Raw genomic sequence first — 23888 nt, 5'->3', positions numbered from 1 at the left:
ATAGAGATGGAAACTAATTTTGGTACCTGATTATTTATCTATTTATTCAACATATTTTGAGCACCTTCTCTATGCTAAACATTGAACAAATTTCTATAATATAGTGGTGAACAAAATAGCTATAATTGTTGGAATGATTTACAAGTCCAATGAGGCTCATTCACTTTGGAATGATGGTGATTCTAAGCCTTCTCCTCGTGACACATACCCTTTCAATTGTCATAGAAGTTAGGGATTTTTACTGATATATATATATATATATATATATATATATATATATATATATAGAGAGAGAGAGAGAGAGAGAGAGAGAGAGAGAGAGAGAGAATATTCCTCATATATAGATAGATAGATAATGAGATGAAAAGTAAAAGAGGGAATTGAATTGAATATTTCAGAATCTAGGTTTGATCCTCTGATAAACTACCTTTCAAAATGCCTATATCCATCTGAACTGCCTAAGAGTGAGAATACACTTATTGATTCCAGTACTCAGGAGTTTTTCCCTAGGAAGTGAAACTATTCAAAGTGGTCCTTAGTCTTTGGTAATAGAAAAGTTTTATCCACTATTTTTGCTATAAGTTTTCTGAAAATGTCATTGAGACAACAGGTTCAGCACAATAAAGGGTTAAACATGAATCAACCTAATAATTTTAAAAATAATCAAACAAAGCCATAAAGTGACATAGAACTCATAATGTGTCACATATTTACAGTGTGAGATTAAGTGTAGGGGTGGATAAGATAAGTATTTACATAAATAGCATGTTTATTTAATAAGCATGTTCAGTAGATGTCTCTTCTGTGAAACCATGCTATATATTTTCCATCCAGGCATTGTACTTATGTGGGTAGAGAAATAATTATGGGTGAGATACTAATATCTTTAGAGTAGATGTGTTCTGGGAAATTTGTCTAAGAAAAAGAGATTGAGGTACAGTTTATAGGTTCCTTTTAAAGACTGATAATAAATTTTCTAGAGTTGTCTGCCTGCTATAAAAAACCATTGAAATTATTACCTGAGCTGATTAGAACTACAGAGCCATTAAAAAGGAAGACATCTGAGATGGGCGTGTTGACTGGCAAGGGGCAAAGGAAGCTTTCTGGGATTATGGAAATGTCCTGCATCTTGAGGAGGCAGGAGTTTACACATAATTCGCACATTTGTCAGAAATGACTGAACCATGCCTTTACTTTCTGTACATTTCACTCCACACAAACTATGCCTCATTAAAAATACAAGTAAAATTTTTAACTGGAAACTGGTAAATGAAAGGAAATATTGCTTATTTCTCAATATGCTTGTTTGTATATTGGTTTGGATTCTTGGTTTCACACTTTGTGGAGGTGTCTCAAGACAGTTAAACATTAGTTTAAGCTTTTCTCTGAACAGTGGCATGATGCCTTACATCATGACCATATATCACTTTTGAGATGGCAGAACAGTGCACTTACTGAGTGCACATATGCTCACATGTGTGCATGTCAGCATTCTGTATAGTCAACTACATGTGTTCCAGTATTTTTGAGTCCAAGTTTCTCCAGATATAAAAAGAAAATAGTAATGTTTTCTATATTTTACTCAAAGACCTGTGATTTAGTTTAGAGAGACCAAAGATTCAAAATAAATTTAAAAATGCTTAGCTCTGATGATCTGTGATTGAATTATTTATTTCCAATTCAAGGGGATGTGTTAGGGAAGGATATAAGTAGAAAGAGATATGCCCCCAGATGATCTACTTACTATCTTCCTTTCAAAATTCTGGCTCAGTTAATGCTTGAGCGGAATGTTACTCCTGGGTTCCATTTCTTCCTTCCCTCCCTTCTTCCCTTCCTCCCTTCTCTCCCTCTGTCCTTTTTTCTTCCTTCCTTCCTTCCTTCCTTCCTTTCTCTTTCTTTCTTTCACTCCCTCTTTCTTTCTTTCACTCCCTCCTTCTCTCTCCCTCCCTCCACCCCCCCCTTTCTCTCTTTAGTACCAGGAAAATACAGGTGCACATTTACTGAGTACTAACAATGCTCTATTTTCTGCCAAGATTCTAGAGGCATAGATTTCATATTTTCTTTGGTCAATGATGTAATATGGTTCCCCAGGGTACCTAGACTGAAATTCAACTGGGCTGAGATGAGCTGTGTGGCCATTTCCCTCTAACCATAGCACCAAGCATGTGTTTCTAACCTCCAGCTGGTAAGCTCCTCCCCTATGGATACTGATAGAGCTTCTAAGACTTTTGTCTTTCAAGGTTGATCTTAATCTGTTGGAAGGGGTGGGGTAGAACCTTTTCAGCACATAAAGCATTGGGAGTTGTTTTAGTCAGCTTTTCTGCTGCTGGGACCAAAAGACATGACAAGAACAATCTTAGAGGAGGAAATTTTATTTGGGAGCTCAAGGTTTGGGAGGTCTTAGTTTGTAGGTGGCTGGCTCAGTTGCTCTGGGCTCAAGATGTGACAGAACATTGTGACAGAAGAATGTGGTGGAGGAAAGCAGGTCAGGGCATGGTATCAGGAAGCAGAGAGGGAGCGCTCTGCTCAACATGGACAAAATATACCCCAAAGTCACACCCATAGGAAGCTACCACCTCCAGCCACACCCTACCCGTCTACAGTTCCCACAAAGTTAATCCTTACCAGGGGATTAATGCAGTAATTGGGTTAAACCTCTCATATCCCACACATTTCATCTCTAAACTTTCTTGCATTGTCTCACATTGAGCTTATGGGCGACACCTCCTATCTAAACCATAACAGGAGTCTTGCTTCAGTGCTCTAGAAGTGCTTGAGTTGTGAAGATCTGGAAAACTGTGATTGCCATATGCTGACCAGTGACAACTTTCCTCCATGAAGATTTTGTGTAAAGGATTTGCTTTCATAGGTCTTCACAGCAACCATGAGACTTTCAGTTTGCTACTTGGACATTTAGTGAGCATTCTCTTGGAAATTATTAGAAGAGAATAAAATAAGCATTGTAAATATCAAAGGAAACCCTACAGAGCAAGAGCCTAAGTAGTTTTGTATATTTATTTATTTATTTATTTTATTAAAGACTTGGAAGAGCTAACGGAAGCAGAGGCCCAAAGGCTAAGAGCCATAGCACTTGACCAACCTGAACTTCTCAGTAGCTGAGCTTTGAACACAGCCCTGGTTCACTGAAGCACGTGCAAAAACTTATGTCACCCAGCTTCTTTGTATCCCAAGGAGCCATAGTCCCTGGAAATTTTAGAGTAATCATGAGAAGTAATTCAAACATTCCAGTCAAAACAGAAAGACACTGATGTGTGGTAGAGGAAAGACACAAAAGCAAATGCTTCCTGCTTTGTATGAAGTCTACAAGGTTCTCCTAGAAACCACAGGGGAATACTTTCAAGAAGTAGTTGATGAAAATTAATCACACAGAGGCCATCATTCCTAATGTAGGATGCTTAAAATATCATTAGTGCTCTGTGCATTGAGTGTTTTTGTCGTTACTGTTTTATTTTACTAAACATTAACAATAAAGGTTTTCATAGGTTTTACTTTTATCTCCTCCCCATTAAGTCTTTATTTTTCATAATGTCTTAAGTTCCTGAAATATGAGCCTCCTTCCATGGCATTTTTTTGCAGACACCTCATCCTCGTGGTTGGAAAGCAAGTATTGTATGAAGTTATAAATATATGTCATTGTTATTGTTTTGTGGGAAAAAGAAATAATTATGTATTGTAATGAATATGAAAAACTGACAGTTTATAACTTTTTGGAGTCTCACTTTCCTTATTGGTAACATCTTTGTGTGTGAGGGACGGCGACTTAGTAGGCGTGAGAGCTTCTTCCATCCCTAACTTCTCATTCTATTCACGTTGTTCACAGCTCTCAGTACAAGGAGGCAACTTCAGAGACATGAAGCCCAGTTCTTTCTGAGTGAGATGGAGATTACTTCTAGAAAGTGTGAAATTACTTGAAAACATTATAGGTAGAAAAACAGAAAAAGCAATCATAATTTCATGTCACTTCATTTAACTTTTTATTTATTTATTTTTTAATAAAATCGAGCAGTTCTGAATTCCTGATTAAAATGTCTACAACTTTCATGATGTGGCTTCAATTTGCCTTTGACTCCCCTCTACCTACTCACCCTGCAACAGACAACCAGGGCACCTTCTCTGGTAACATGCTGGGGATTTTGTCTCCATGAACTCGTTCATTTTTTTTCTCCCAGCCATGAAAGCCCTTTACTCTGTCTATAGAAATCATGTTTTCCTGAAAAGTCCAAGCTCAAATGCACGCTTCCTTAGATCTTTCTCATCAGAACTGGTCTTCCTTCTGACAAGTCAAAATGGCTGAAGAATAGTTAAAAAAAAAAAAAAAAAAGAGGAAAAATCCTTTTCTGAGCCTTAGAGATTTGCTGACAAAGGTCAGACTCCATGCAGATACCATGCTGGGAACTGAGTCTGCCAGAAGGAACAATTTTCTGTAACATATCAATACCTTGCAAGGTTTGAGAAATACTACAGTGTCCAGTTTGCCTCCTGACTTGCACCTTCTGATGGACTTATATTACCACCACCTTGGTTTGTGTCAGTGGCCTCAATCTTGCTTATTTCCCCCAAGAATGCTAATATGCATGTGCCCACTTCTTCTTGCCACAAGAACCCAAGCCTACCTTCCCTCAGCAGAGCACTCTTTCAGTCAAATGAAATATGCATTTTGCAAACCAATTTTGCAACCAAATAAAACTTCCTTTGCTTTTATCTTAACTTTAATTATGACTTTTTGGTTTGCATTTCTCTTTCATTCTCTAAGATTCTTGGAAGCATAGCCAAATAAAAGACTTATTTTGTTCTTTTTAAAATATTAAACCTAAAATATCATGATTTTCTGCATCTTAGACTGAGATCTTCTTGAGGGCAAAAACTTAGGTCTTGCTCATACTTAACACTTGATTCAAGTATTTAATAAAATACTTTCATAATGTCCTGAAAATAATGCCAGAGCAAGGTTAGGAATTTGGGGTTCCACTTTTAGGTCTTTATCAATGAACTATGTGTCCACAGACATATTATTTAAACTTTATTAACCTCAATTATCTTGTGTGATATGGGGTAAAGACTCCACATGGAGGATTAAATGCTAAAGAGCTTTTAAAATTCTAAAATACCATATTACTTCCAGAATGAAAGTTATTAATGTTGTTCTTATAATTTTATTATTACAGCAGTCACTAAATGACTATTAAATGTTTCTTAAAGAAGGAAAAAGCTAAAATAAGTAGATAATAAATGTCACATTTGAGTTCGGTTATAAAAGAATAGAAAGACTGTAAATGTTTATTTTCTTTCTCTTCCAAAACTACTTTTAAAAAGGAAATTTTTAGTAGTTTGAAAAGTAGCATTACAAAGAGAATAAAAAGGAAAAAGTTCAGATGAGGGATTTTGAAATTTGAGGGAGCAATAAGTGGAACAGCAGGGCAAGAGGTCACTACAACCTGTAAACCTGGAGAAGGATATACCAAGAAGAAACCAGAGCACCTTCCCTAGGGTCTTGGGAAATTACTGAGGCTAACAGCACCCAGGAAGGTGTGAGACAGAGCAGAGAGGGATGGGGATAAAGAGCTGGGTTAAAATCAGTGTTCTAAGCAGTTATTCTTTATATCCATTCTGTCGTTCCTACAGCTGTGGTCAGGGATTATTTCCTTATCTTCTCCTTATCCCCAAGTCTTCTACCTCCAGGTTTATACTATAGGAAGCTAAGCTTCAGAAGTGCTGGGCTTATGCACCTCAGGCCAAGGGAGGAAGGGGGTAAGGTGTGGGGCTGCAAACATGGAGTCAAAGCCTATAATTTTAATGATAATGGAAGAACCCCCAGCTTCCTTCCCTTTCCTGCTTCTAAGGACAAGGTGGGATATAATCTTTCAAAGCTAGAGGCTGGAGAATTCCTCTCTGGAAAAAAAATAGAGGAGAGAGTTTAAGGATAAAAACTCCCAGATAATGGCATATAGAGGTTTTCTAATGGGGATTAAAAGATAAACAAAACTATATAAAAGCAAAACTAAACAAACAACAAAAACCTCTTTGCCATCTCATTTCTCTAAATTGAAGCCCAAGAGACAAGTCTAAGCCTTCTCCACTTCCCTTCCCCCTTGCAAAGATCTTCAATCTGCTCCTTTAATGTCTCACATTTAAATGTGAAATTACATATAATGAAGTAGTGCCCTCAGTTTGAAGACAAGGGAAGAGGGGTGGAGGGGGGGAAAGGGGAGGTAGAAAAGAGAGGAGGGAAAGAATGGAACCCCAAGGTAACAGAAACTATAGAAAATTTCATATAAAACTATAATTAATATGCTCAGACAGATAAAAGATAAGATTGAATTCTTGAAATAAGTACCAGACATTTTTTTAATAAAAGGGTATAACTAGAGGAAAAGAAAAAGATTTAAGAAAATTAAAATTATGATTGCTTCAATTAAAAAAAAGAATGTTAGATGGATTGAAAAGATAAGATTCCAAAAATCTTTCCTAAATTTGAACTAAAAAGTAAGTTTCAAAAGTTATCATAGAAAATAAGATCATGAGATTCCTTGAGGCTATCTTACATCCAACAAACAGGTGTGTAACTGAGATTAGAAATTTGTTTCCCTGAATCCAACTAAACACAGAAAAAACCATTCCAGTTCAGCTGCCAGACCTAGGCTTCTTCTAATTGCACAAACAATCCCAACCATAAATCATCCCACTCTAATTTTACCATTCCCTATAAAAATCTAAGAGAAGCACCCTGACAAGCCCCCTCTGATCTCAGGACCTAAGGTGCTCTACCTAGTGTGAATAAAATAAATTTCCTTACTTGTTCATTTTTTTCTTTGTCCGTGAAAAAGATTTTTAAAAATCACAAAATGTGTAAATAAAGAAGTAGTAATAAAAGCAATTTATTTGGACATCTAAAGATGACTACCCATAAAAACTAATAGGTGAGGGGTTCACCCATGTGCAGTCCAAAAGTTGGGGAGAGGCAAGGTGGGATAAAATTTTGTTTTCATTTTCCATCACCTCAGTATTATTTAACTTCATAAATCATGTCCATGTGGTAATTTTATGATAATAAAAATGAATTCAGAAAAATTAAAATAAAAGTGTTCCATGTTTGAGAAATAAAAGAATAGATTGCTATAAAACTTGGTCATTAAACGACCATTTCTTTCAGTCTGTTCACACTCCATGAGCCATGGATTATGTGCACAGAGGCAATGGATGGATAGGCCACGGAGCATTTTCAGATTTAAATAAATCTTTCACAGATTTATTTAACTTGCAACTTGCAGGGAGAAGTTGGTAAAAGTCATTGGATTGAAAAATCTAAAATTTCTAAATATTGCTCATCCTGGGTACATGACAGAATAGTTTCTCTGTTTTTGATGTTTTATTTTGATTTTTAGAAAATCTAAAGAAAATTAAAGGCTTAAAAATAACAATGCTGCCATATGTCAAAATAAAGTGACAGCTTGGAAGTGGTCCAAGAAAATGCACGTCCGTGCTTATATCTGGTAGAGAAGAAGGGTGAAGGAAACTCCCTTTTATTGAGCAATTCCTATTGCTAAACTCACTCATGGGGCTCATGAAGTTCTCACACAAGCTTGGTGAGACAAAATAGCACCTTCCTGAAAGATGGAGAAACTGAGCAACAGAAAGTTTAGTGACCTACCTAAGTTCACTCAATGGCAAGTGATGCTGCTGGAATTGGTTCTGACAACTAACACCAAGTTCACAGTTCTGTCAATCACCTGGTATGCTGTCTCCCAGGCCTGCCTTTCCATCCCATTATCCTTTTATCTACTCTTCCCTAACTGGAGTCCAGTGACCAGTGGCATGCCTCAAAGGGCCTACCCATGTGCCATGATGTTGATGTCTTTGGGTTTCAGGATGCTAGGGAGGTGGAGCCTTGTCCCTTTACTCCTGTGTTCCATACAAGTGTCGTCATTATCTATATGTATCATGGTGTAAAGAAGCAATGGCAAATCAGCAGCCTAGATTTCAATTTTTAAGACATCTCTGCTTAAGGTTTTCAAAACTATGAAAAAGCATTTTATTGGGCATATCTCTCTATGTTTACGTAGAAACTTTTTAAGGGGGGATACATATATCAACCATTTAATTTCCTTGTTTTCATACAATGAAATGGGGGTGCAGACAATGAGGAAAGGTCTCCTGCATGAGTCTGTCCTCCCTCCTTCTGACAAAAGGGAAAGCAAGGGTGCTGTGGCAGTGCACTGATCTGTCCCCTGACAGTGTTGACTAAATGACCCCATAATAGATGGCTGCTGGTCTACCTTTTTTCTCAGACAAGGAGCTCCACAAGAAAAAGCACCAAGTCTTATTTATGTTCATAGCACTAAATCAGTATGTGGTACTTGGCAAACCCTTAATATTGGTTAAACATATAAATGGCTAAATAAAAATTTTGTTCCCAGGATCCTAACTCAAGCTTTATCTCCCCAAGTTGTTAGCTGTCTGACTGCAAATGATTTGTTTATACCAGCAAATAGAGATTAAAAAAAAATGTCTTAGGTAATCAAGAGGAATATGTGATATTATAATTACAATGATAAAAAAATAATATCAGATAATAGTAGTAAGCATCTACTATGTATCAGGCAAAGTTATAAGTCTTTTGCAAGTATTATATCAGTTAAGATACATTTATATGAGCCCATTCATATAAATAGTATGTATATACAGTCAATGATTGTGGATCCTTGTCCTCTGTATTTCCCAGTGCATTAGAACTAAGATTGGGACATACTTGGTTTCAGTTTCAGGTACTCCTCTGGAAGCAAAGAGAAAGGTTCAGATGATGCACCAAGACCAGGAATCAGAGTTCCTGTCCTGTCATTCTGTGACAATGGCACTGAGGGCTTGAGGAAGTGATGGGGGGTCACAGTTCTCATAATGGGTGGCTGTATCTGCCTTGAGAAGGAGAGAAAATTAGTATTCTCCTAATAGAATGTCACAGAAAAGTTCAACCTTCTTCATAATACTGTAATTAGTATTTCATATACTATAATTTTAGTCTTGATGAGATAAGCATTTTCTGAAGAAATTTCAATATCTATATTGCTCGTGCTAGCAAAAAGAGCAATTTAAAATGACACATTTTAATACATAATAGCTGCCCCAACCTTTTGATGTAGCAGCATGAATATCAAATTCTCTGAGAGAGAATGAGGTTTGAGGTGCCTTGGAGGGGTTGGTGCCTTTACAAGGAACATGGCACGTGTTGCTGAATGGAGCCAGCCTCAACCCCCTGGGTCTTCTGCTGATCAGACTGGTGAGAACGTTCCTTTAAGTTAATCTTGTCATAATTCAAGCAGACTCAAACATGGGATGTGTCAGGAATCTGGTGACATCGCTTATAGGTAAGTATAAAGATGAGCACTAATAATTCTGTATCACATGCTGTGTGCTATGCTTTGTGCTTTATGAACACCAAGCCATTAATCCTAATTCTATAGGTGAAAAAAAGAATCAATGATCAAAAGAGTGAATTCAGTATTGCATGTGTAAAACCAGTGGGTGTTTAACCCAGATCTACCTTATTAGAAAATCTGTCCTCTAAACATTGCAATAGGCTACTGCCCTAAAACAGTTTGTTTATCAAAGAATCCCTTGCTAGGTGATTTGATTTCCTAGTGACATTTATTGAGGGTAAATCACTATAGGTAAAAATAATTGATACCAAATTTTTCCAGTGTATTTAAAGAGCATCAATGGGGATACGTATGCCCTGGAAATAATCTAGGTGGTAAGGCAGGTAAAAGTTGGTCTAAAGAAATGCTATCATTGGGTAGTGTTATTGTGTGGATCTAGAACAGCCTCAGCAAAGGCTTGTGTGTTGAAGGCTTCCCAATACAGCAATGTTCAATGGCAGGGCTTTTAGGAAGTGGTTTGATCATGAGGATTCTGACTTCATCAGTGGATTAATCCACTGATAGCTTAATGGATGGCTTGGAGGTGGGGGAAACTGTAGGTGGTAGGGCATGGATGGAGGAAGTAGGTCACTAGGGGTATGCCTTGGAAGGGTATTTCTTATTCTGGGTCCCTTTGCTTGCTGTCTCTCTCTCTCTCTCTCTCTTTTTGCTTCCTGGCTGCCATGAGCTGGGCACATTTCCTCAGCCATATTCTTTTGCCATGATGTTTCAGTGTTGGAACAAGGTGACCAGGAGCTTAAACCCTTGAAACTGTGAACCAGAATAAACCTTTTCTCCTCTGAGTTGCTTTCAGGTATTTTTCACAGCAACAAAAAGATGGCTAATATAACTAGTTATCTTTTCTGAGGCCATAGGGTTAAGACTGCATGTAGTGGTGGTAGAAATGGCTGGCAATTACAAATGCTCATAGCATCCTCAATACATACATTTTCTGAAAAGAAAAGCACAATGACACTCCTTTGTCATTGTATTATCCTCCTATGAATTGTCATTTCAACAGTTAACTTTGATCATCTTCCTAGCAGCTATCAGAAATGTACAGACTGAGGCATCTACTGGAAACTGCAGGTGGGGGGTAATTAAATCAGGCTTCCTGCACGTGCATGGTGCTCCTGACCAGTGCTAATGAGTAGCATCACTGCAGGGATGACACAAACACCACTATTGTGGTCACTGATAATATGAGAGGAAGAAGAGGAATGAGAAGAAGAGAAAGGAGGGCTGGGGATGTGGCTCAAGTGGTAGCGCGCTCGCCTGGCATGCGTGCGGCCCGGGTTCGATCCTCAGACCACATACCAACAAAGATGTTGTGTCCGCTGAGAACTAAAAAATAAATATTAAAAATTCTCTCTCTCTCTCTCTCTCTCTCTCTCTCTCTCTCCTCTCTCACTCTCTCTTAAAAAAAAAGAGAAAGGAGAATGAGGGAGGGAAAAAGACAAGTGTATTTATATGTTACCTATTATGTCTTATTCTTTTATGTACTGCAGCACATAACAGAGTTGATGGCAAACAGTTGATCCTCAATAAAGAATTATTGAAAGAATAGAAGAATTTATGAATGGGCAGATGGCTAATAAATTAAGATTAGTCTGTTAATACTGTTACAACTGGATCCCAGAAACTGAATGACTTAAACAACAGAAATTTGCTTTTTTCATAGTTCTAGGAACTGGAATTCTAAGGGCTGGGGCCTGGCTTCTGAGGCCACTTTCTTTGGCTTTTAGATTGTCACTTTCTCATTATGTTTCAAACAGCCTTATCCCTGTGTGCACACGTCTCTGGTATCTCTTATGAGGATGCTAGTTCTGTTGGTTTACAGACCCACCCTTATGACCTCATTTAAATGTACTCACTTCCTTAAATGTCATGTCTCCCAACACAGTCATATTGGAGGCTATGATTTCAACCACAATTTTTTGAAGGGTACAATCCAGTCCATAAGAGTACATAATTTCTACTTTGAATGTCATCTTTGTTGTGGCTTTTATCTTCTGATTTTTATCATTGGAATTAATGTCTCTATCCTTTGGGATCCAATAGCATTCTATAAATAGTTGTACAAGAACTAATAGGCACCCCTCCACCCCTTCCATACATCTTTTTTGGGTTTTTTTTGCCTTTGGTCTTTGTTTTTCTGGACAACTCTCAGAGAGAACATAGTAAAATGCTCTCTAGATCATATTACTTTTTAGATTTAAACTCATCACTGAGTTTGTGAATTTAAGTATAGCTTGTTAGGATCCATGTAAATTCTCTGCACAATCTGGAACTATACCCATGTTAATGAACAATTTTTTTCTAAATCTCCCTTTGTACATCAGCCATGGGCCACTCAGTACCACAGGAATCCTTGCTGTTCTGGGTGCTTTGACTTCATACATTTATTTTAACTGCCTGCAGAACCCTGTTCTTCCCATCTTGCTGGAGCCTTCTGTGGTCATGCATATGCAGACACTCCTATAGTTTCACAAATATTAAAAAGATCTCTTGTCCCCTGTGCTCAAGATCCTCTTGTTTTTCCTTTTTTTTTTTTAAATTGTTGCTTCTAATTTAAAGTGTGCCCTAGATGGGAATCACAACAAGATGCATCTAGGAATAAGCATGTACATTAAAACACTAACAGGCCGTTCTAGCTGATCAAGGAGTAGCTCCAATCAGACCAAGATTATTAGGTAACTATAAAGCCAGAGTGGAAAATCCAGTTACCAGCACAAGGGAACAACCAAACTGAGTGTAAAACAGGGGAAATAGTTTACTCTTGATGCATCTATTTGTCCAAGGACAGGCCCCTGTTTGTGCTATATGGATAAAGCTAATTTGGAAAACATGCTGCCTTAATTGCATGGAGAACTGCCTGGGAGAGCTCAGGAGAGCTCAGTGTAGGGAAGCTTTTGTTATAACCATGATGCAAAGCATGAAGAAGAAGGGCTGGGGTCATGGCTCAGTGGTAGGGCGCTTGCTTAGTATGTGTAAGGTACAGGGTTCAATTTTCAGCACTGCATATAAATGAATAAAGATCCATTGACAACTAAAAAAAATATTTAAAAAATGAAGGCAAACACATACACACACACACACACGCACACACACAATAGGAGAAAGCCTATGAAGAAGAGTACTAAGTTTTACATTTAAATTCTGTCCAAATTTTTGGCTCATTTGAACTATGCAGGATGGGGCAGATTCAAGTTGTCCAAATAAAAGAAGCAAACAGGGATTTCAGTTGATCATGCCAGAGAAAAGCCAAAGTTTGGAATTTGAGTCCAGTCAAGTTAATTGTCTATCAAATAAATAATTAAATATATTTCACATAAACATATTCAAAGAAATATATCAGAATATAGACTCTCTACCATGTATGAATTACAATATTGAGGAATATCACTGGAAGGAAAAGACCCAGCTCCAAAGCAACAACCACCACCAACCACATCTTCAACAAAATAAGCCTGCAGATAAAGACATATCAGCTAAATGAAAACTGACAGGATTTACCACCAGCAGACAGAAAAGCCCTGTGGGGCCAAGAACTCTGGGCCTGGGACCGAGGTCTGTTCATGTTGCTTTCCTCTTCCTGAGGGAACTGTGACCTCAAAAATCACTGAAGTCAGGCAGACAATGAAAGACATGTAAAAGTATGTTAGATCAATTTTATTTGCCTGGAGACCCATAAAGCAAGGCCAGCATGGTCCCATGTACCTGCTGTGCCCCTTGCTGAGCTCTCCCAGGCAGCAATATCTCTGAAGCATATGAGCATCTGTGTGCTTCCCCAGATGCAACCATGTGCACATGACCCAGAGGGGAGAAACCTGGGCATGGCTCTTGACCCCTCTGCTGCAATTCTTGTCCATAGTTCAGTGCAAAAATTCAGAGGTCTCTTTGTTAATTCAGAGGGTTAGCTTTTGGATTTATGGTAGTTATTCTCATAGGCTCATTTTTATCACTTTTAACTATTCCAGAAGACGTTTACTTTAAAATTAGACTCTTATTTTCCCCAAAGTTCCTCCTTTTTGCTCTTAGAACAAACCTTATCAAACATCTTTAACACAAATAAGGCAATATAGATTAAAGAGGGGGAAAGGGCAAACTATAGAGTTAGCTACAACCAAGTTGTATAGATACAGAGGCCAAAAATGGGGTTTGTTTCTGACTATTTCAGGGATTATATTCTAAAATATACTTTAAGATATATTTTTTACCTGAAGTGCGGAAAACAATCACATTGGGATAAACTATGTTTTTGTCTTATTTTAGTTTATTTTGGGGAATGATACATAATTATACAATACAAAATAACATTTTTTTTTTGTACTGGGGGTTGAATCCAAGGACACTTAACCACTGAGACATATTCCCATTATTCCCATCCCTTTGTTTATATTTTACTAGAGACAGGGTCTCACTGAGTTGCTTAGTGACTCTTTAAGTTTCTGAGGTTGGCTTTTAACCTGCAATCCTCTTGCTCAGCCTTCCCAGCTGCTGGGATTGCAGGTGTGTGCCTGGCACAATATAACATTTTAAAATGCAAGATTAATAATAGTCACTCAAATGAATAGTTCCACTTTATTTTGGCAGAAAAAAAGTTCTTATGTTAATATTTGAGTTGGCTCCTCCATGGAAAATTTTAATATACATTACATTTTTTTCCAAGTAACAAAAATTTAGAAGTACTAATCTTTTCCCATTCTATTTCTTGTTTTTAAAGGTGATATCTGCTAACATTTATCTTTTATTTAATGTTGCATATGTGTATGAGAAATCATAGTCTAGGAAAAAGAGAAGGTAGAAAATGTTTAAAAAGAGATTATACTTGTCAGTGACCCAGAGATGGGCTCTGTTAAATGTCTATATCTCTTCTAACTGGCCCCGTACCAAAGGATCAGGTCCTCATCCAACTAGTAGATAGATAGATTATTCTCCAGATTGTGTGGGCTGAAATTTTTTACTATGGATTTGCCAAAATTTAAAGTAACAATGACATCCATTCTTCCTTAAACAAATGGAAATATATTGCGCTTTTACTAAAATCATTCTCTTTATGATGGGCTCACTGTGTTCCTTATGCAAAAGTGACTTCTACTAATGGTTTGTTTGCATCTAACCTCCTAAGTTCTTCAGTGTCTGCTACAGAACCATCAGGGAACCAGCTTCTAGAATATAGCCAGATGGAAATCAAGGCTGGCTGTCCATCAGGTAGTGATGTGCAGACCTACATGCTGGCCCCAGGGACCATACCAAGTTTTGCTTTTCCCATTGCAGATACATTCACAGATCTAAGGACTTATCATGGAAAACACCACTGAGTGTCAGACATTTTTCTATAGGTTTCTCTATACCCTAGCAAGGAAGAGGTGTTGCTGATTGCTTGACGGTAAAATCAGGACTGTCTGGACAATAGAGAGCTGGTAAGCCTGGGATTCAGTCCTGCCAGTACACCCCTGGCTGGTGCCCCTAAAAAGATGGGAGGTAGAAGGACTCAAGAGTTTCACAGCACCAGGAGTCCCCAGATACTACATTGCTCTTCTTCTTCTTTTTTTTTAATCCTCTGCTGAGCTACTTGACCTATTTTTCCCCCCTCTTTTGGGTTAAGAAGACAGAGAGGGAGAGGAAGATAGAGGAGAAGGAAAATGAGGGAGAGAGAGAAGAGGAGAGGAAAGGAGAAGAAAGGAGAGGAGGGGAGAGGGAGGAAGTGAGAAGAGAAAAGAGAGTGGATGACATGAGGGCTGGAGGCTGTGGACTGAAATGTCCTGAGGAATCATGCAGGAGTAAATGCAGAACTGAATCTTCCAAATTTCTGACTCAGTTCTCATGATCATGTCATCCAGTGACCAGTAGGGGGAAAAATCATCAATGCATAGAGAGCTGGGAATATGGGGAAGCAGGTATTTATTATCCCCATTTAATGATGAGAAAAAAAAAACCCTAGTGTTTTCCACAGTAATTTTGTGAAAGTCTTATAATTAACTCATAGTATAGCCAGGATTCAAACTCCTGTTTGACTAATGTAAAATCCTAAAAACTTTTCAAGTACTGCTGTAATTATTTGGCACTAATGTGCTTTAAATAATTATGTTTTTAAAATTTTCTTGAATTTAATCCTCTTAATATTCTTTGAAAGATCTTGAAAGCATGTGCAACATTCAGTAAACTTGAGGTTCAAATTCAGGAGTGTGACCCAAAATATGATGCCTTTAGAGAGTTGGCACTAAGTTAATTTTGAAAAAAAGACCAAAAGTGGATGACCAGCAGGGAAGAAGGACTTTTAGTAAAATTTTTAAAACCTGAGACTAATAACTCCGCATCCTGTTCAACCACAAGAATAGGATCCTAATTAGAATAAGTCATATTCTATGCACATATGTCAAAATACACTCTACTGCCATGCATATCTAAAAAGAACAAAAACGAAAATAATAATAATAATAATAATAATAATAATAATAATAATAATATCAGAAAAACAAAACCCTGAGATCATCACTGTCCTCTTCTTCAGTTAGTGGGAGGGCTAATTTTACTTGGACTAAAATCAATGCTTTTTCTTTTCCACCCACTCATTCTCTACTCCCTTTTATCTCTCTTTTTTTCCTTATCTATTTACTGCCTGATATTGCATTAAAAAAGGGAACCATGGAACAAGTTAACTAGATTTTCTTATGCTTTGGAAATGTATAAACTGTGACACCCATGTTTTATATTATATATTCTGTTTAATTTAATAGAGAATCATTATGTTCTTTTTTTTTTAAGTTTTGCAGAAATCACCAAAGTTTGGCACATTTTTTTTCTTTTGTTGTCTGTCTTTCCTGACTCCCCTATTAGCTGTGAAGAAGAAGAGGACATTGGCTGGGCCAGTCACATCTGAGGTATGCTGGTAATAACAGGGGTCACCTCCAGTGGCTCTCATGTATTCTCACTGTTTACAAGACACTCTTTACACCAGCACTTGTGGTGTTGTATTTCCAGTTTGCAAAAACAAACAAACAAAAGCAATAACTTAAGGAAGGACTACTACTCAGTTTTCTCCCCACTTAAAAAGCAATCATTAAGAGTTTATTTTGATTAAAGTAATATACAGACAGCTTGTTTACATTTTATTGAGTATATCTCAAAGCCACTGTGGTTAGTAGGGCATGATCCCAGGTCTAGCCTTTTAAGTAAACAGAGTTCAATAACACATAAATTCTATCCCGTAAACAAGGGGCTCCATAGCTCAATAAATTTGGAATCTTAGCAAAACTCAGGTAAATGTTTCCCTAGTGTACAGGTTTTCGGTTTGTAGTTTTTAATGTGTTGAACTTATTTGATGACCAACATTTTATATATATTTTTAACTCAATATTTATGGCATATATGACAAGCCTAGTGGCCTTCAGAGCATACTTGGAGAATTGCAGTCTTGACTCTTAGCCAACCGTGTCTCTTCTTGGTGATTTGTACCAACCCTACCTTGGCAGGCATCATGCTAAGGAACACACGGATCTCATCCGCTATTTGTGGCAGGTGTGACAAAATATAGAGACAGAATACCTTATATCACTACAGATGCTTAAAATTTTTCAGAAGATGTCTAGTGTTTTCTATTCACAATGACCTGATGACGAAGAAAGGAAGGGATCACTGCTGCTTTGGCCACTACTAACAACTACCATTTATTATTTGCTAGGAACTTAAATTGCTTGCTTTTAAAAAACAAAACAAAATAAAACAAAAAACAAACAAACAAAAAAACAAAGCAAAACACAAACTTTCAATAGGTACTATTCCCACCTTGCTAATGAAGAAACAGATGCTCAGGAAAGCGGGAGTCAGTACCCAGCTCTCACTCTTACCCAGTGTGGATTTATGCCTACATCCTTACTCCAGTAGAATGGACAAACATTTTGAGGCTTAAGAGGTCCAGCACTTATTCAAAGTCAAGGATATGTATTCAATTAATACAGGAGAAGTCTTTCCTTTGAGGAAACCCTGATCCTATTAACATAGGACATCTTACTATGTAATTCTCTTGTTATCCCCCAACCCCCACCCTATAAGAAGTCTAATGATAGTACAATTGATCCATTTAACAGACCAAAAATCAAATACAGTTAAGGGCTATAAAAAATAAAAGCCTCATGGTTGCAAAATAACTCCCCGTGGACTCCAATCTAAAACAATATCACAGGATAAGATGGTCTAGGAATTGGAAGGTAGGTCTGGCCCTGGTTCTGCTGCATAATATGCAAAATAATCTTATTTTTTTTTTTCATTGCATTGTGAAGAAATGTGGAGAATGACTCTCTGGGACACTAGTAAAATTAGAAAAGTTTCTGTCTTTTTCCCTCTAACTCCTTTTCCCCACTTCCCAGAAAATGGCATGTTTCATACAAAACCTTATTAACTGAGTGGGGGTTCAAGAGGCTAAGATGTAGGAATTATATAGCACACCAATTTTTGGTGATTCAAAATATTTATATAGACAGTTTCTACAAAATTTATTTGCCTGCAGCTCCTGCCCACCTGAGAAATGGCCCTGACTAAATAATAAAAAGAATATTATCCAAGGCTTGATCAAGTTAGTCAAATATCCTAAGGAATATCAATTTTTTTTTACTTTGATAGAGCTAAATGTACCTACTAATATACTTTTTAAAATAAATACATATATATGAAAGGAATAGAATATCAATTTATTGATCTTTTCCTAATGTTCACTACAACATATTTTTTTTCTTTTCAATAGCCTATTGCAAAATAAACAGAACACAAATATATTTTCAAGTCAGTTAGACTAAAAGGGTTTTCTGTCTTAAATAACTGCAGCAATGCAATTGGGGACTGTTGTGGCTGATATCTGAGCTCAGGTCTGATTGATGACAAAGCCAATGTCTGTCCTGTCACCCTGAAATACTGGATGTATGTTTTTTCTTTCTTCCCTTCAATGAAGCCTCTTTCTAGTAGGGCTTTATTTGTATCTGACCCTGTAATTGATAATATTCACCAGTGAATCTAAAACCAGTCAAATCTTTCATGCATTTGCTTGTCTAGAACAAATGTTAGGAGCCCTAAAAACTAAATTATGGCAAGGTGTCTCTTCAGCCACATAGTTGTTAAGACAGCCCTGACCATCCTGTTGAGATTTTCACAAGGTTTTATAATTCAACCTAAAATACCTCAAGGAGCCTGAGAATCACATAGAATATGGAAATTAAAACTCTCATGAAAAATCACACTGTCCTCCATTGTAATGGTCTCATTACTGATGATAAAGGCAACTATATGTCTGAGAGCTCCAATCAAGCTTTCCAGCACCTTGTAGAAAGATGTGGTGTCTAGCCTGAGATAGGAAGCAGTCTAAAGCAAACACAATAAATGCTATTCCTTTCTTTTCCTAATCTCCTCCTATATGAATCTGGAAAATATTGGAAATTAATTTCAGAGTTTAAAAACTTGACTGGATCACACTGCCTTTGTTTAACTCCCCTTTTACCTAGTTACGTCTGTTTGACCCATTAAACTTACAATAAGGGCAACAAATGGTAGCCATTCCCAACAAAAGGTGCCATTGACTGGGTTATCAGAAGTTCTCTGTGACACAAGGATTCCATATGGATAAGGCTTTGAGGTGATGGTTTTGATTTTCCCAGCATGCATCATGCTCCTGGTTCCACAGAGCTCTCTTAGAAGTCTACACACGGCTGAGGAACTACACACTGAGAGGATTAGGCTTCTATATACAATCCTTTTGTCTGAGTGATGCATTTTTGATGGAGAAAAGCAAAGTCTATTTTCTAATATATCCTTACTTTCCTAAACCAAGCAGTATCAGATCATACCTCTTTGTAGCTCCTGCTCATTGATTATGAAGGTGGGGTGCTAGACCTTCAGCCTGAAGAGTATAGCCTCAGGCTTACAAGTGATTCAGGCCTTGTGCTCTGGAGTTTATATGAAGAAATTAGACTATACTCAGGTTTTACTGGATCTTAGCTATAAAGTTCTGTGGACAGAATAGAGGCTTGCAGTTCCACAGACCTCTAACTCTGTTAACTAGGAGGTATATGGAATTAGGCAACTCTCCATTTACACATTTACACATTTATTTGTCAAATGGGCATGCTTAATGTAAGTATGCTGAAGTAATTGTCAGTATTGAATAAGAAAATGCAGGTAAAGTGCTTACCTCTGATACCCTGTAGTTGCCAAAGCACAATAATTTCCTTTCATTGCATAAGATATCGACAAAAACTCTTTTATCTCTCTTTTTATATTTCTTCCAGTTTAGAAGTATCTATAAGCCTATAAATGGGATCCATCCTGTGGGAAATAGAAGCCAGGGCTTCCCGCATGTACATGCTCCTGGCCAGGACAATGCTTGCACAAGACTTCACTCAGCCCAGCAGCTGCACTTACAGGAAACTCAGGGTTTGATGGAAGCAAGCAGTAATGTGATCTTTCAGAGAAAAGCGATATTAATACAGGGAGATCCTGATAGAACATGATGGGAAATTACTAACATAATAATGTTATATGACATTTTTGCCTCAGTGTGAATTCTGTCTGGGAGCCAACCTGCTAAAGAAAAGGATGCAGGTAAGTGAATAAATGGGGTTTTCCTTCCCTCTTAGAGAATGATCTGTGACACTCAGTACAGAGGATGGCAACATTCTCCACAACTAAAGCTGCCTTGCAAACCCTGGCTCTCACCCTGGTCAAAACAGGGGGAAAATTACCTACAAACTTTAGATGTTCTTAGCACATACATGAGAAACAGGAGTGTACAGTTACTGTGGAGAAATGGTCAAGGTTCCAATTCTAACTCTGCCTACTTAGAGGCCACATGACTGGGTAAGTCATTTAATCTCCTTCAGTTTCAGTTTCCTTATCCATCAATTTGGAAAAGCTAGTGTTATCTAATCTTAAGGTTGCTGCTATGTAATTACTGCAAAGGGCTTTGAACAGAGCTTGGAACATTGCAAGTACTCAAAAAATATAAACAATTAGTTCTCACACGTAAGACCATGAGATTCTTATATTCAGTAATAAACTTGGGCTTATTGAGTTGGGCATTATAATTTTTGAGTTAACCCAAATATGAATATCTGATTAATATATTGAAAATGTGAAGAAAAACCAGTTTCACACTTATTTATGGCAAGACTGAACTCTTCGAAAACTATCTAGTTATCTGCCATATTCAGAGTGCCCAACGTCATGTTTGGCATAAAGCAGTTCATAGATAAAATTTAGGTGAAAGGTTGAATAGGAATTGACCAGGCAATTTAGTAAATAAATCAAAAGATGCAAGGAAGATTCACATCGTTTACAAAGTGTTTATATCCTCTCTTTTTCTTCATGTCTGCATGTTAGCAAATCTTCAGAGCTAATTTTTACTGCATTGGGGTTAATGATGAAAGAGACCATTGTGAGAAAGGGCCACCTCTTAAGCCCAGACACTCCTTTCTTGTTGCATCTGCTTGGCTTGTGTTTATGTAAGCAAAAAAAAAAAAAAAAAGAGTGCATTATATTTTTATGAGCCTTGCGATTTATTCTGTTTTGTTGTCAGACCTTTGGGAATGCATTCTATAAACTTTATTGAGACAAGATATCTAGAGACGTTTGCATATGTCTGAGCTCAGCACAATATTACTCTTTAATGCACTTTTGACTTTGCAGGCAGAGGATACAGTAAAAAATGTAAAACATCAGTAGTTGGGGCTTTTTTATTACCTGCATTTTGCCTTCCTGGCTTCAAAACAAACAAGTGCCTTGTTTGAATGAGATAAACTTAATAAGCATTAGTTTGGTAGTGTTACAAATGGGATATTTTTACAACTGAGTCAGAAATCAAGTCTTACTCCATGACAACAAGAACAGGGTATGCAGTGGATAGCATTCTTGTCAGTGGAGATCAGTGCCAGCTCTTTGTTCTCCAAATATTAAGAAAATGACTATTTAGTGTCTGGCAACAAAGAGGAAGATTGAAGACCTAGACTCAAAGGAACTTAGAGATGGAAGGAATCTCCATGGGGAGAAAAAGTCCCAGGGAGCTTTAGGGACATAACTAGGTTACACATTCAGTATCTGATCCTTATCACATGGAGTTAAAGAGGTCCAGGTAGTCAGCGCTGAACACATATGAAACCTGAACCATGGTGCCAGGCTGAGAGTCAGAACAGGACAAGAAGAGAGCCAAACATAGCCAAACCTACAAAAAATGTGCTAAGCAATGACAAATTATGAAAACCAAAGTCTGATTCTTATTCTGGAGTCAGCCAGGTAGGTATCATCAGGATGGGGCCTAGAGGTGTGGCACTGGGAGGAAAGTTGGTCAGAAATAACTCTGAGGCTCATGGTCTGCTGGTGCTCAAATCTGGCCTTGTAAACAGCCTCTCTGTGTTTATTTACTTTTATTTTATAAGATACTATGCCAAGTATGATACATATAATACCCTAAAACCTAGTGGTTTTATTTATTATATTTTATTTTTATATTTTAAGACATTTAAGTGGGGTTTGCTCCCCAATTTATAGATGAGAAAAACAGTTGATGATTAGTTAAGAACAAAAGTTTCTTCAAAAGTATCTTTCAGGCCAGGTGAAGTGGTGCATGCCTTTAATCCCAGCAGCTGTCCCATCTAAGGGAAAGCAGCCAGTACTCTCAGACCCTGGACTCCAACACTCATCTGCTGTCTCCAGCCCTGGGCCTTTCCTCTTAGTTCAGACCACTACACTGCGGAGTTAGAAATTTTATAATTATATATGTATATATATATACATATATATATATATAATTTTATATACAAAAATGTACATATATATAAATTATATAAGATATATATGTAAAATATAATAATTATATAGCTTATATTTATATGATATATCCTATATATATTTATATATTTATATGATATATAAAGTATAATATTTATCTATATGTGTATCCTTTTCTAGACACTATCCACATGTGACCAACTGGTTAGTTGTACAAACATTTTTCAGAGAATTGACTCTTGGTCACAGTATCTGAGAAAAGTTACAGCAGAATTTTCATTTTAATATCCTAAACACAGACAAACCCTATACCTCAGAAAATCAAACAATCAATATTTGGGTTCCTCTGGTTTAATGGCAAGATGAAGTGAAAGGGAAAAAAAAACACCAAATTAAACCTTTTAGAAATATAAAGCATAAGGGAGGAGAAATTCCTTAACACTAGTTTTTTCTCTACAAGTAAGGAACTTCAGAATTTACAGTGTGCTTCCTATTCTTTGCAGTAGTCCTGGATAAGAGCAAGGAAAGTGGACCCACTGTTCACTGGCCTGTGATTACAGAGCTGGGTAGTAGCACAGCTTGGATTCAAACTCAGGTCTACTGCAATCATTTGGAATTTTTTCCCTTCATGGTGCATGACCCCTATGAACATTTGTTCTTGTATTAGTGGGGGTATTAGAAAATATGTTCATAAAAATAAATGGATATTATCTTCCTTTCCATACAAATATATGTATAACCATCTGAAAGTCATTAGTCCCACAAATGTAGCAAAGTCTAGATGTGGTCTGCACACATTGTGTGTGAAGATTAGGTGGGAGGCAAGGGCAGAAATAGCCCTGGTTTCAGAATTGGACCACCAGGGTTAGTATGGGGGCTCCACTGCTAACATCAGGAATATTTCCTTTATCTTTTCTTCTTTGCTATCCAGTGGTGCTGGTCAGGAGGCTTTTCCTGCTTATAGACTATAACTTATCATGTGATTTATTACAAAAACTTCTCAGCACAGGGCTAAGAAGGTGGTTGTGTCAGTAAGTTCTCGGACAGTGTTTGACATATGGTTCATTCTCAATAAGTACCAATACATACGCCAGGTGTCCTCTACTTGCTTCTCCGTATCTGCCCTCTATCTTTTTCCATCCTGCTTTCTGCCCTAGGAGAGGACCTGTGTAGACTACATTCACAGTCTCTGGTGGCCCCTGGTTTCCACTGGTCCCACAGTGGCAAGTTTGAGGCAATCAATGGGAGAGAAGAGAGTGAGGTCAGAGTTTCTATTATTTAGGGTTTTCCCTAAAAGGTCCACCAGGGTTGGCTGTTTCCCTTGATCAAAGGTCAGTACTCTTTCCAAATTGGGCTTGACATTCTTCTCTCATGCTAGACTCTACAAACTGCTCCCTCCCCTCATCCATTCAAACTTAGGTGATAACAACTCTCTATTGTTTTCTTTTTTAATTTTTCTTTTTCTTAAAGTATTATTTATTTATTTATTATTATTTTTAATATTTATTTTTTAGTTTTCGGTGGACATAACATCTTTGTTTGTATGTGGTGCTGAGGATCGAACCCGGGCCACAAGCATGCCGGGTGAGCATGCTACCACTTGAGCCACATCCCCAGCCTGGTATTATTTATTTATTTATTTATTTATTTATTTCATACATGACAATAGTGGAATACATTACA

The sequence above is a fragment of the Spermophilus citellus genome (assembly GCF_964194105.1).
Source record: "Spermophilus citellus genome assembly, chromosome: 2".
In the NCBI taxonomy this organism is placed as follows: domain Eukaryota; kingdom Metazoa; phylum Chordata; class Mammalia; order Rodentia; family Sciuridae; genus Spermophilus; species Spermophilus citellus.
Note: the sequence above shows the minus strand (reverse complement) of the source record.